Source organism: Apteryx rowi, unplaced genomic scaffold (assembly GCF_003343035.1).
Source record: "Apteryx rowi isolate R43461 unplaced genomic scaffold, aptRow1 scaffold_1, whole genome shotgun sequence".
NCBI classification, from domain to species: Eukaryota; Metazoa; Chordata; class Aves; order Apterygiformes; family Apterygidae; genus Apteryx; species Apteryx rowi.
In genome coordinates this window covers 311,549-326,240 of record NW_020447196.1, presented here as the reverse complement: position 1 = coordinate 326,240, position 14,692 = coordinate 311,549, and the positions used below count along the sequence as shown (strand labels likewise).

At 36.3% G+C, this 14,692-nt stretch overlaps 1 long non-coding RNA gene across 1 annotated transcript in view; it reads left to right on the top strand.

Annotated features, from left to right (window-relative positions):
• Positions 1-14,692, top strand: part of LOC112962537 — a 211,132-nt gene that overhangs the window by 182,651 nt on the left and 13,789 nt on the right. The window lies entirely within an intron of this gene.

Here is a 14,692-nt window from a genome sequence, read left to right as displayed (position 1 = left end):
AAGCAAAATGTGGCTACTTACTTCCTCAGGCTGTAATAAGAATAGTGAACTCTGCAGAGTATGTATTTTGGATTATGGGTAGTTGATTTTTCCTTTTAAATTGGATTTATAGGCTATTGTTAGTAGCACTGTTTCTTTTTTTCATTGCATCCTTGAGAGTGGGTGTTTACAGATGCACTATTACTAGAGCTACTTATTGTAATATCCTTTTTGAGTAAAGTCAGGCAGCCTGTACTAATTGCTGTTCAGAGACACTCCACGATATAATATACAATGTCACTTAAGCCCTGTTCATAAAGACCTGAGTTTTCAAATGTTTAGTGCATAACAATGAGTTTTAGTTTAGGCTAAATTGCACTATTGATTTTTTTTGTAATTAGGTTTTAATGAATTGTATTCACTCAATTGTAGGTTTGTCAAGGGACTCCAAAGCCTGGATTGTGATCATTTTATTCACTTTATTTATTTATTTTTATTCTGTCTAATAGTAGAGAGCTCCTGGCATTTTTTTCTAGATATTGGCTTAAATAATTTTGATTTTTGTGTTAGATTGGTGGCTTCTTTGAAGTCCAGCACCTACTGTTCTGTATTATAGTATTAATAAAACATACAGAATTTTAGGAATTTGGTTTGCCTAAAAATTGTTGAAGTAATCCAGCTCTTAGAGATTTCTGTTTTCTTACTCTTGCTCACCTAACCCATTTGTGTTAAATTGCTTGACTGAAATTGGCCAATAAAGGTTTTTGGGGGATTTTGTCTCTGTTATGGTTGCTTACATTTGCTTTATCCATTTGCTTTAGTCTTTATCACTGGGCACTAGACAGCAGCTGCTTTTCCTTGTCTGTGCTTAATCAAAGATCATGGTAGCAGACAATCCTTTGTTTTGATTTAGTAATAGGCAACTTGTACTTTTCTATGAGCTTTTCTTTTACCATTTTATCAAATTATGTGCTTTAAAAGGAGAAATGCTGTCCTACATCAACCCCCAAATATTGATTAAATGGTGCTTCTATAACTTAGTTATTCTTGAAGGGCAAGGGGTACCTGCTGTAGCCTTGTAATTACGACTGCATTCCACTCTTCTGATGGAAAATCACCTCTTTACCTGAAGTAGTTAAATAGTTTAAAAATTCCTATCTCTAATTAGTGATTTCTGTATTTATGTGCAAGCTTTCTCTTTTTCATCACCTTTGCTAATATACTGGACTTTCCACTGTGCTGGACAGCAATCATGAATAATTTTTGCTGAGCAGAGTCCTGGGTCAGCATGGTTTTCTTCTGAGCTGAACTGTGAGATTCTGGCCCCCCGTCAGTAACCCCTTCAGGGCAGGACAGAAACCAGCCACTTCCYGTCTGCTCCTGCTCCGGCCAGGTAATTGTCCCTTACAGGCGAAATGCTAAACACTTCACTATACCTGGGTGGGCCATATCTTCCTTATATGAAGATATAACATATCTTCTAATTCCACTAGCTAATTCCACTAGCAAACACACCTTAATTAACTTGTTTTTCCAGTTACAACAGTCCTCCAGGTTTCTCCCTCCTTGAGATACATTCTGCCCAGTCTTTAATGAATACCTGAATGCTTAGATACAGTGTTGGTCCCTGTCTCAAAGCAGTGGTGGACCTCTATTGGGAGTCTTTCCAGTCCAGAAGCAGCATAACAGTCTTAGAAAGGTATGAACCCTTGCTAAACCATCCCAGAGAGACATGGCATATTAGCTTGATTTAGCTCCACAGCTTTTGGATTGGAATTTTTTGATGTCCAGATGGTTTGTAATGCAGAAAAATAGATGTACAACTGCCTGCCCATGGCTGGATAGATGTATCTTCAGATTGTTTTCTTTGATGCTGACCTACTCTATAACCTTGAGCGAATAAGTCATTGAATCTTTCTGTACTTTTGTTCTTCCTACACATCTGTATTCTGCTGTTTATATGCAAACAGTAATGCTGAGGCCTTTTATACTGAAAAAGCAATTTTTTTCTAATATATTTTATCGTTTTTGTCATTGTGAAGAAGGATCACAGAATGTGTTTTAGCCTATATGATTTACACTTGCTTAGGTAAGAATCAGTCAATTCAGACACAAAAACATATACAATAATTCAAGCTTGCCAATATTTTACTATGCAATTTCAATAAACATGTTCATCTAGATGACTCATGTCTTTAAAACTACACATTGGACATAACTTTAGTTCCCTGTTAGATTTAATCACCAGCCTGATGAATTTGTGCTACTTCCCTTAACTGTGAATCTGCTGGCCCTTCTGGAATTATTTGGGTGTAAGAGCCTGTATTGGACTAGAAGAGCTATTACAACTGTGCCTGAATACTTATCCTAAATTTGTACACATCATAGAAATATTCACTTTGCACATGTGGCTTTGCTGTTAAAAGCCAACAATTTAGGTTTATGGTATGAACACACCTGCATGTAAGACTTGATTTTAAAATTTGGTCATGCAGAACTTTGCTTTCTCATAAGGTTTTCTTGTTTTCTTTTGGACAAAAATCTGCATATGCATATATTTGCATATTTTGTGTGTATTTTTAGAAAAGGTCACTGTAAATTGAACTTACAGAATGGTAAAACACAGTTTGAGTATACTGAAGTATGTAACTTATGTAAATGTAAATAAGAACATATATCCTAAAGTGCAGAATCCAGAATGTCTGGCCAAAATGTGGAAAGTATCTTTTCTCTTTGGCTAAGGAAGATAAGAAATTTAGGACCATGAAAATGTATTCTCCAAAATTCCTCATGTTTTCCTCTGAAAAGCTTATTCTTTTCTTTGGATTACAGTTGATTTTGTTATTACTATCAGTATACTTAATATATCATAATTTATACATTATTTATATAATTTTTTAAATTAATTTATATTTTATATTTAATCTATTCATATTCATTTTCTCTCTTTCTAATTATGTTGTTTATCAATAGTAATGGTTGTAATCATAATATAAGAGATGTAATTTATCTTAGTCATGTGTGCAAAATAGCAACAGGCTTCTTTTTGTTGGGATATTACTAGCTATTTACAAGCAGTGCTGATAGCAATGATATTTATTGCTTTAGAATATTGTAGTACAGCATTAGTAATCGTATATATGAGCCTCTGAATCAGGACATGGAGAGAGAGTAAATGTTTGGAGCCAAAGGCAGATATTTTCTGATGAACAGCTTTCCTCTTGCTTCCTCTTAGAAATATACCCTACCTTTCCCTTTAGTTTCATCTATGGATTCCTTTCCGCATGACAGCCTCCTTCAGTTTAAATCCATGCAGTCTAGCAGTATAATACCAATTAGCTAAAGTAAGGTGAATAGGATATTTGATAAAATAAATAAATATTACACATAAGTGACTGATTCTGCTCAGTTGCACCAGGCAACTTTCCAAAAAGGCTGAGCTTGAGTTTGGATCCACATGCATTTTAACTGTTCCTCCCTAAAGCTATCCAACTCTGGTGTGTTCCAATGAAGAGAAACATTTCAGAACAAAATTGAAGAGAGAATGAAAACGTTAGGAAAACAGTGCAACAAAAATGAGTAAATATACAAGAAGTCAACATTTCTAGTAGGTGAAAACTACAATTCATAGGACTGCAAAAGTTATAAAGAAATAAGATTTGCCTCTATCATTATCTTGTCTGTCCCTGTGTCAATACAGAATAGTTCTTTTGAGTAAATTTCCAAGCGTTTTATCCATTTTAAAGTATCTTAGATGACAGGGTTTTGATAAACTCTCTTGGAGGATTGCTCCATGATCAGATACATCTAATTGTTAGCATTTCTTTTCCAAGTTCAGCCTTTGCTCTGTTTCATCCCATAATTCCCTATGGGCCATGTTAAACAGTTTTTTCCTCTTCTTGATATTTATACCCTTCAGATGGTTAAGGATGCTTATCATTGATTGCTGGTTAGAGAGAGAAAAAACTGATAGAGTAGTACAAGATGCAGGGGATATAGGGATTTTTAACAATTGAATATATCTTTCTTAATCTACTGTGTTACAATTTACTTGCAAAATATAAGAGGAATTAATGTATGCATTATTTTTTCCTTAATTCTTGAGTTACTTTGGAACTTTTGATTTATTTGATCTTTTCAATTAACGTGTTACAATGCTTGGAACTGAGTGGGGACTTTGAATCATGCAAACTGTAAAACCTATCTTGCTCTGGGGGTCAAACACCCACTTAACTGCTTGCTTACTTCTGCCTGATCCCATGTCACCCAGGGACCAGATCCACCTCATTTCCAAGCAGCAAATACTGAAATGGTTTTCTACTAGAAGTGCTGTACTTCATTACAGCACGTGTACACCACTTTGTTGAAGGTAAAATTGTTTCCTACAACACTGATTCTTCTTGTTTCTTGTTCTACCTCCTACTTACCAATATTGTTTTTCTTGGAATCACAGATATTCCGAAAAAGAAAATTTGGTTTTGTCAAGGTAAGTGGACAAAACCCTATTAGATTATAAACATCCTTGTGTTAGGAATATTGCTTTCATGTTTGACACTTTTTGGTGCTTTTTTTYTGCTTGCATATGTATGTTCCAAGGAGAAATTACTCAGCTAAAGAGAAAATGAAATAGTAAACAATGCAGTTTGTCTAGAAGACCACCTTCAGAAAGGAAATGGATCACATCTAGCAGCAAACATTCTTCAAGATCTCATAACCTAAACTGAGATAAAACCAAAAAGTTATGAAATTTTTAAAAAGAAATGAAGTGATATTTCATTTCAGATGCTCTTCACCTGAGCCTAACCACAATCCCCATCTTTTTTGTTGTTCAGAATTAGCTGGGGTTTCGATCCATCTGCTGTTTGTGATCTACATTTTTGGGCAATGCAACAAAGTAGTTAAAAACCCTTTCCTATAGTTACAACAGACCATACACATAGGAGCAGGCAAGCTGGTTACACTGGGATTGTCTTCAGACTTTGCTGGAAAAACACTAGCATGATTTTTTTTTTTTCTTCCTGCTTCTAACATTCCTAGTATGGAGGCTTCAGGCTGGTCTGTGACTGGGAAAACAACCCAGGATTTAGTGAGATGTTTTGGGAAATATGTTCCTCTCCAGGGCCATCTGTGTTTCAGCCCATTGTGTGTATACTGAATATTTGCATTGTTTTTAACGTTACATATTTAGATAAGCACAGTTGTACTAACTTCTTTGTGACTATCATAACCAGCAGCAACTTAATACAGATCTGATAATGTACAATGATAACGTACTCTAGTTTCTCTGATTCAGCCTCTGGATGATACAGAAAACAAACAGTGAAAACAATTTGTAATGGGTATCTTTTTAATCATGTTTGTCTACCTTTTTGAAAACAATGATTTAGCTCAACCACAGGTTATAGACTTGATGATAGAATAACTTGATAAAATCTGTGGCTTGTGCTTTGTAGGTCAGATTAGACGATTATAACGCCCCTCTGGATTTATATCTGATAAAAGAATGCTAGTGTAACAAAGGACAGTGCTTCATCATTCAGTCACTCTAGATCATTATATGATTTTCAGATATTGTTTTCAAATGTATTCAGTCTCTCCATTTAATTTATTTTCTTTTTGGTTATACTTTGAGTTACTGTACGTGCCTTGACATCAGTTCTGCTCTACACTTTCCAGTGTGGCAGTATCACTATCATTTGAACTGCTGTTGCTATTTAATAAATTTTATGTGGAGAGATCATGGACATGTGCATGTTTTATTGGTTCAACATCTATAAGAATTTCACACGAAAATGGTCTTGAAGTTACCAGTAGAGTGTGATTGTGACAAACAGTAGAACTTTAATGACAATCAGTCAGCAAATTAAAGATAAGAGTTCAAAGACTTATTTCTGTAAATACAGAATGTAGATGACATAAAAAGCAAATACTTTTGCAAATCATATTCCATTTATATGAATATGACAGCTATAACCTTTGTTTTTCTGATGGGGTTTCTGAACTATGAAATGATGTGTTTTCTAACTTCTATTTATCAGCAAAGATGGTCAGCTTCCTTCCTCTCATCTCCCCCTCATTTATGTTTCTTTGGTGGTGATCACATTTTATAGTCTGCACTTCTACTACTTCCTTGCTAGCCTATAAAAGGCCAAAAGGAAGTTCCAAATGAGTCTGGAAATGAGTACTCAGCTCATCTAATTTATCTCCATTACGCTGACTTTTGTTCATCAATTGGGCTGCTGCCCTATAGACAAGACAGTCTAATTAGGTTCAGAGAACACCATCCAGGAGTCTTTGTCTAGAGTAAGATACTGTACTTCAATTTTAATAAAATATTGTGGTAGTCTCAGTTCTAGATACTTCATTTGCCACAATTAGGACAAAAAAAAATGAGGTAGGGCAACAAATGGATTATCTGAATCAGCATTTTAGGAAGTTTTTTTCTAAGAAACAAAACTGTAATGTGCAATGTGTAGACAATCAGTAGCCAGAATATTTTAAAATGAGCAATATCCATTGTCTTTACCTCCTTGCTAGAGAAGAAAGTGATACTGAAGATGAAAGACCCACAGCTACTGCTGTGAAAGGAAGGAAAATGTTCCCAAAGAGCTTTACTTTGTCATATCTGCTGGAATGTTTTAAAATCTGTTTGAAATTTCCCAAAACACCATTTGCACCAAAATAAAATTAACTGGTCTTGGTACAAAAAAAAATCCTGAGAAAAAAAATAGAAAATCAAGAAACATTTCAAATGGAACCATGTCTACCCACTAAGTATTACTTTCATAACACTGGAAACACTTCTATTTTGCTCCAGGGTTTAGATAGGGCTCTACGTGAACTACTGGAGCTGTCATTTGTGTTTTCTTTCTGTAAAATCAATTAGATGTTGTTAATTGATCCTAGTTCTGAAGGTGACTTTTTTCTCCTTTTCCCATAATATTTGCAAAATTAAAAGCGATGTCATTATCACCCAAGGGGAATAAAATAAGGAGTGTTTAATTATATAGACTGAAATTTTATCTCATGAATTGGCTTATTTTTGTGTTACAAATCTTCACCTATCTGCTTTTGGTTTTATTTAAAATTGCCACTTTGAAAAGTGCTGTTTCACATCTCTAAAATTGATTTAAGAGGATAAAAAGGCAAATTCAAAGCCTCACTAGAATTAGAGTGTATAATTTTGGGCTTTACCTGAAGCTCATGAAGGCCTTATTGCCTCATCCAAAAGGAAGATGTTTAAAATACGTCAGATAAATTACCCTCCAGAAATGCCTCTTTCTTTCAATTGACTGTAAACGGATCCCAGGCAACTAGCTCAGATAGAGATGTCTGTGTTGTGGAATCAGAAAATTAGTGGAAAAGTGGAAGTTCCCCCTCCTTTCTTGCCCGTCACCCTCCCTATGTCTTTCCTTTGACTTCAAGGACTTAGATCTAATCTTTTATCCTCAATTAATGCAGGAATGAAAGGATGATTTTCATTTCTTTTCCACTTCTGTTTTAAGAAAGGAAACAGGTTAATTAAAAAACCTTAAAAACCTTAAGAAAGGTTTTGTGGGAAATCTGGTGATGGTTTATGTTAGTGCTCCATTATGCATTATTGAGACAAGGGTAAATATTAGGATTTGAGAATGCTGCACAACAGTAATAGAGTTTTCTTTCTTTAAGGAAAATAGCCTATTTGCTTAACTGCCAAGCATTGACTGTTTCAATATGTTCAAGCCTAGAAGGCTGAAAACAACGACACAGATGTGATTCACATAGGGCTCACCAGCATGGTGCCTCAGTCTTCTGGCTCACTGGAAAGCTTCCAAGGGACTTAGGGAAAGTACACACTGAAGAAATGCAAACCATTATTGAGCCAATTAGTTAGGAAAATGTGTTTTTTCAGCATGGTCAAATTTAGCTTTGTTAATTTTTATCTGTTCTCATCAAAATTTCCCCACACAGAACAAAATATTTAGTCATAGAGTTCTTACGCCTGGTTGAAATGGTTATGTATCAATTATAACAAGTTTTAAAATATCCTATTCATAAAAGGTCTAGCGTATCTCCTAAGTGATTGTAGGAACAACGTGCAAGCATACTGCATAACAACAAGGCAAATCTATTATTGTTAGACTAATGTAGTATTGCACTATGTGAAACCTAGGTTGTGTTTTGTACATGGAATTTATTTATTTATTTAAAAGCTGTAAATCCTAATTATAAGACCTGCAGTATTAGATTCTTCTTTCTTGGAACAGGGATTGTCAATGTATTGTGTTTGGGGGGCAGGGGGAAGAAACTGTAGGTGAAAGCCCCTAAGTGGTGCTATTCTCCTTGTATTATAGCCTTAAGGACTGGTGCAACTGAAAGACTGACCAGCATGTGGCCATTTTTAAATGTGTAATAAAGTCATCTTGTTTTATGTATGATTAAGACATATTAAGGTTTTCTCAGTCTTTAAATAAATTTACTGTAGATGCAAAAATTTGCAGATCAGAATCAAAAGTAGTTTTACAGGCAGGACCTTCAAGGCTTTCAACACAGTAATGAAATATGATATAAAGCAGCACAGTGTCAATAAATCTACAGGATAAAGGTCAGGTTTACATCGATGGACAGGGCTGGCAAATACATTTGTGCCTGCAATGTCTGTGTTTTAAATGCCACCCTCTGATGAACCTAGTGTAGAAATACACTTTTGGGTTTGATGAGATGTCAGTTTTGTTCAGTGCTGATCAAATAAGATGAATGAAAGTGAAACAAGAACAAAAATATTACTTCTGTCATTTATATTTTATGCATTTCAGGAAGTGGGTCAGTCCAGGAGATTTCTCTAAAACAAATAGCAATCACTGCACAATATCACCCATTGATCTATTTCACAGCAGGCAACAGCCTTTTTGTCAGAAAGGACACAGAATTCAAATACCACAGAAGACATGGAAAGGCCCATGACAGATTCAAAAAGCATCGTCCCCTCCCTTTCCTTGCCAAGCCATCCTTTTCCACAAATCAACCTAGGCTGCAAAGGAAGGACACAGCAAAAGTACTTTCAGACCTGTAGTGAAGATAGGTATTCTAAAAAAACTGTAATATAAATATTGTTGAATGTAAAGGAAATTCAGCATTTAGCAAAACAATTTTTTTCTGTGATAAAAACATGAGAAGATACCTGGCATGTTGGCAATTGCAAAGCCAAACTGTCATTTTGTATAACTGTAGCAATCTGAAGGCACTATACCTAGTTTGAATGATGTATTCCATCATTAATTCATCTTCTTCAGAAAATGCTACAAATTTTAGAGTCCATGTATCCCATAGGATTGTAAATGTTGGTTTTAAATAAGAAAATATTTTTCTGGGTAAACTGTTCTGAAAATATGACACTTGCCTCTTACACTTAATTTGCCTGTGAAATTATTTTAAAGCATTTAAATGCAATATCCTGCTTCCAGTGATTTTAAGCAACTTTCATGTGTCTGAAATGAGGCAGCTAAATTCAAATATAAGTATCTAAATAAGCACCTTGAGTTCCTGACCACTTCATACTTCGCCAGCATTTATGACCTGCATGGAGGTAAGTGTTGTTTCCAGTTTACCATCTGCATGTCAACACAGCTAAAAAGCAATACTAGAAATGCTCCAATAGTATTTTACAGTCAAATATGGAGTGTCTGCTTAATAAGAGTTTGTTATTCAAATAACTAAATTACTTCACTTTGCTTGACAAGTTGTCTTAGGTGATTATAAATTTCACAGATTATATTTCTGCTGAAGACACATATATTTTATTTCAGTGGGACCCATATACGAGTGCCACCAATAGAGTTTTGATTTATTTAATTCGAAAGATTTTATCTACTGCTTTGGCAGGTTATTTTTGGAGGTCAAACAAAATAACTCCAAATTATAATGAGTGTCTGAATTAAAATAAACTTTCCTCTAGTAATGAACCGAGATGAGCAAGAAATACTGAGAATCTGTCATGTCCAGCTGAAGTCTGGGTCTACAGGTGGCCTGTAATCTTCATTTTATTGTTTTCCTTTTTAGAGGCAAGAATAGGCCCCCCTTTCCCCCCAAAAGTAGGGAGGGAAATAAAGGCACTCTTGAAAGGAAATGTTTGTTATAGGAGCAAGCTAAACTGAGGGTAAAGAGACCTACATTAATGTGGCAGATTTTGCTCTGCTCTGTCCACTTGTTGGATTATATACAACTATTCAAGTATTTACCATTCAGTATAAAAGACTGCAGATCTTAACCATGGTAACCACTGTTTCACTTGCTATTTAGTATACCTGTGTTACCATGCAATGCAGAGAAAGGCCATTAAAAGAAAATAAGAGAGTATACGTAAGGCTTCAAAAGTGTTTATATCATATAAGGTTTTGAAGAAAAAAAATCCATATATAATACAGTTTATATTCTCAATAGTTCTCCAGCTTCTCAGAATCTTTTTAAGATATGAACAGACTGTAATTACAGAGGAAAATTTGAGAATCATTCTCATAGCATGGCAAATTTAGAGCTTATATGAAGTGGCTTGCTTTCTCTTCTACCATTTTGTCTCCATTGCATTGTAAGAACACACTGTCATATATAATCATCATATAATCTATAAAAGTTAGGTAATATTGGGATCTGGGGATGTTAGCTATGCTTTCCATTATGAGCAGTCTAATGTGATACTCTATACTTTGTTTACTTAAGTGTTGCAGCAATATGCAATGGGACTGTTAATGGAAATAAATGCATAAAATTTTAGGGCAATATTACAAAATACATATGATTATACACACTTGCATTGAACATTGATCCTAACAAAATGCAACTAAGCCTGGACTCTTTTAAAGCTTAGGGATTTTACCCTAAAGATTTAATCTGAAATTGTCCTTTCATACTGCTCTTAGTGTGGAGAGCCAATAAAGATTCTCTTTACATTTGTTCAGCCCTTGAGCTACTAGTCTGTCAGCGCTCCCCAAAAGTCAGGGAAGGGTTTTGTGGCAACCTCATGTACCAGCCCTTGTTTGGCACATTTGTATGGAGTTTAGATATCAAGGCCCTGAGCACATTGCTTGCACCTGGGGGCCCAGCTGCCTGAGCTCCGAGCCAGCAGAGGTAACGGTGCAGGTGTGCAGTCTTGCACAGAGCTGCTGGAGCTCTGCTAAGCTGCCTTGGCAGGGCATCCCCACCCTCTCTTGGGAGCAGCTTTTAAGATGAGGCTCTCAGCCTTAGTCCTTGCTTGAGCTATGAAGCAGCTGCATCACAGCTATGCCTGTGTCCTGGCTGTGTACCCTGCTCATCTGGGCTATGCCCTGCAGACTTGGCTTCCTGGCCTGACCTTGGGCCTCCCTTGCTGCTGTGGACCTGTCTGGTGATCCATACTCTTGGCTGGACGCAATTACTTCACCAGCTCGGCTCTGCTCGCCTTGCTCAGGTACAGCCCTTCTGGCAGCGAGGCTGCTGCCGCTGCCTGCCTTGTGGTTGTGGCCAGCCTCAGCCCCGCTCTGCCCTGCGAAGCAGGTCTTGTCCCTGCTTCTCCCTGGCCTGAGGCAAGTGTCACAGAGCCACCACCAGCCCCAAGCTGCTGAGCGAAGGGGGCAAAGCAAAGCTGAGGGAGAGCTCGAGACTTGCTTTGCTCAGGGACTTGAAAGAGCTGCTTTGCTGTAGCCCTCCCTTTACCCCTAAAGCTGTGTTAGCCAGCTAGTAGGGGAATGTAAACTGCCCCTGAGGAAGGAAAACTGTGTCTGCTCCCTATCTGGGGGGAATCAGATACTTCCTGACTCTCTGGAAGAACAGAAAGAAGTAAAGCATACATATTATATGCAAATAACTGACTTCAGATCAACTCTTCTGCAGCTGCAGACTGTATGGTGTTCTTCCAGATACACGTCAGACCTCCTAAAGCAATATCCTTCACACGAAAGGAGCATCAGCTCTGAAACTATCCACTGACTCCCTTATGGTTACCTCTCAAATCTCTTTTAGAGCATTGCTCCGTATAAAGCATCTTCCTTCCCCTCATTAGCATGTGTAATTGACCTTTTCCATAGTGCCAGAGAGCAAGAGGGAGCATGAGGGGAATGCTGTATACCCACCAGCCTGCCCTCTGGCTGGGTCTGCTTTCATACCCCTGGAGGAAGTAGCTGCAAGTGCTCCTTTGCCAATGCATTTAGTGGCTGCCTTCAGGAGAAGTTAATAGTTTTGAATATTTTGACAACAGCAAACACATGATAAGCATGCAGTGAGCTATCCCAGGGAACCGTTCCAGCAGTGACAAACAGTATGACTCACCTTTGCTGACTAAGCACTTGTTCTCGTGTATGGTTTCCAGTTGTACTTTATAAATGACTTTAATTTACAGTGCATTACATGGCTATGCCTCTAAATCCCCGTGCAATAATTTGTATCCTTTCCCTCGGTAGTTTAACTGCCTGTAATCTCTTATTTCTTTTTTCTTTTTTTTTTTTGATAACTTCTTGATAATCCAATCCAACAACTTCTTTCCCTCGCTTCTGAATAATAAATACTTAGATACTGTTTATTCACACTATTCAAGGTACTTATTTTATGACTTTTCCTAACTTGGGTGACACAAACAGTATTGTTCTTACTCTTCCTTGGAAGAAAATGCTCTATGTAAACTTATTTCTTTATGTAAGTAGAAAGCAATTAGGTTTGCCAGTGTAACTGCATGTACTGTAGATGGGGAATATTGTGTGTGCTTGCAGTTCAGTTAGAACTTTATGGTATCTTAAAGCATCTGTGTAAAGAAAGTTTTAGTTACAGAAAATAAAGCGTCATCTTAATCAAATGCTTCCAAGAATTTTTAGTGTTCTAAAAAATAACATTGTATGACCCATTGGGCTCTGAATTCAGGAGGAAATATTTATACAATGCAAATGACTTACTAGATGGCTATGGCGGGGAGGAATAGATGCCTAAATACTTGTAAAAATCTTGCCTGAAGTCCCTCTAYAGTTTCTTCGTGAAGGATCACTTCAGCTTGTGAAATAAAATAGCTGTACTTTACTTTCCTTGCCTGTCAATGGGATAGGAAAAAGAATTTTGGTAAGACAGTTTTTGAGATAGTATGTTTTGATACTGGTGGTCTTTTCGAACTCTGACAGTTGGTTCATGGGGTCTTCTTATAACTAATTTTGCATATCTGATTCTTATGTCATTTCCCATCACTTCAAAGATGAGACAGATGCCTCCACCCCCACTAGATAATAAAAAAAATTTTTTTTTATGACAATATTCAGCAACACATATTAAATGCTTTCTAGTTACCAAGGTGATGCAAACTTTTATAATTGTCTGGGAAAAATCTATTTTGCTTGAAGAAATATAAAAATTCTGAATTTATCATTCTGTTCACTAAAAATTCTGAATTTTGCAGTGTACTTGTGCATCTGGACTGCAGGCCAATTCTCTCATTTTCCACTCCAAGCTTTATGAAATGAAACTAGTGTTTTGCATAGTGCCTGAATACTAGATATCTTAATCTCATGCTGTATCATAAATCTTTCACTAAAATCTCTTCAAAGCTGTAAAATGAAATTAATACAACAAACTGGTAAGCATAATCTAATCAATTGAATTTGGCCCTCTTAACCCATGTCAATAGAAATTAGCCGAATAAACTACATAATGGTTTATAAAACCTAGTTGGTGAGTGTAACCTGTGATTCCCTCCTCCAAACGGTYGTCTTGTTCTGTCTTCAGCTGACTTACACTGCTTTCCTTTATTGTCATAGGTTTTTTTCCACATTCAAGCCATCATTGAAATATGAAGTTTCTATTTGAACTACTGTCTTCTAAGCATGTTACCCTGAGTGCAGAAATTCATTCCTTTATCAGCACAGGCAGAAATCAAGGAGAATTTTACAGTCTTCTTCCATAAGCAAGGTCATCAGTACAGTGAAGTTCAAAGCAGGTGTCCTAATAAGCATGGCAGAATTAAATAAGGAGGATAGCTTTTCTGGTTCTTCCTGGTCCTCTAAGAGTGGATTATTATTATTATTATTATTATTTAAGTGCCTAGCATCTCAAAGTTCATTTAAGGCCTATTAATTCTTGAAAATACTCAAGATTTTTTTTTTCTTGATTAAATTTAGTTGCTCTGCAGCCTATGAATGTGTCATACTTCCAGATTTTAGGATGTGAGGGAGGTAGACCTGTTATATGATCAGCTGTAAACTGCAACCTGACCATGACTTTGTAGATTATGGGCAGTAGAGAATACAAAATTAATCACTGGAAAATTTGCTTCACCATTTATAGACCTTATATGTCTAGTCATCATAAATTAGCAGGGAGCAGGAGAAAAAGTATGGAGAAAGGCAATTAAAACCTCATTGTGTCAGTAAGATTCAAATAAAATTGTTAAGATAGCTGTTAAAAAAATAAGTTCTTAGGATAGAAATGTCTTCTAAGTTTCTGGCAGTACATTTTCCATGCCTTTTTTCCTCTATTCCTTTCCTATACCCTTATTTTTGATAACATTTCCTTATGTACTTTGTAATTAGTAATTACTTTCTTAAAGAAAAAATCCTGACTTACTATAAAAGCATATTATTCATGAGGGATAACTGAATTGCCAAAAAGTTAGCTTAGCTCCCCTCACTCTGATTTTTCAGACAGCTTTCTCTTTATTCTTGAGAGAGGATGCAGGACCTTACTGGCTATAGTCCTAATCCTGCAAATACACATTGGAACAACTTCT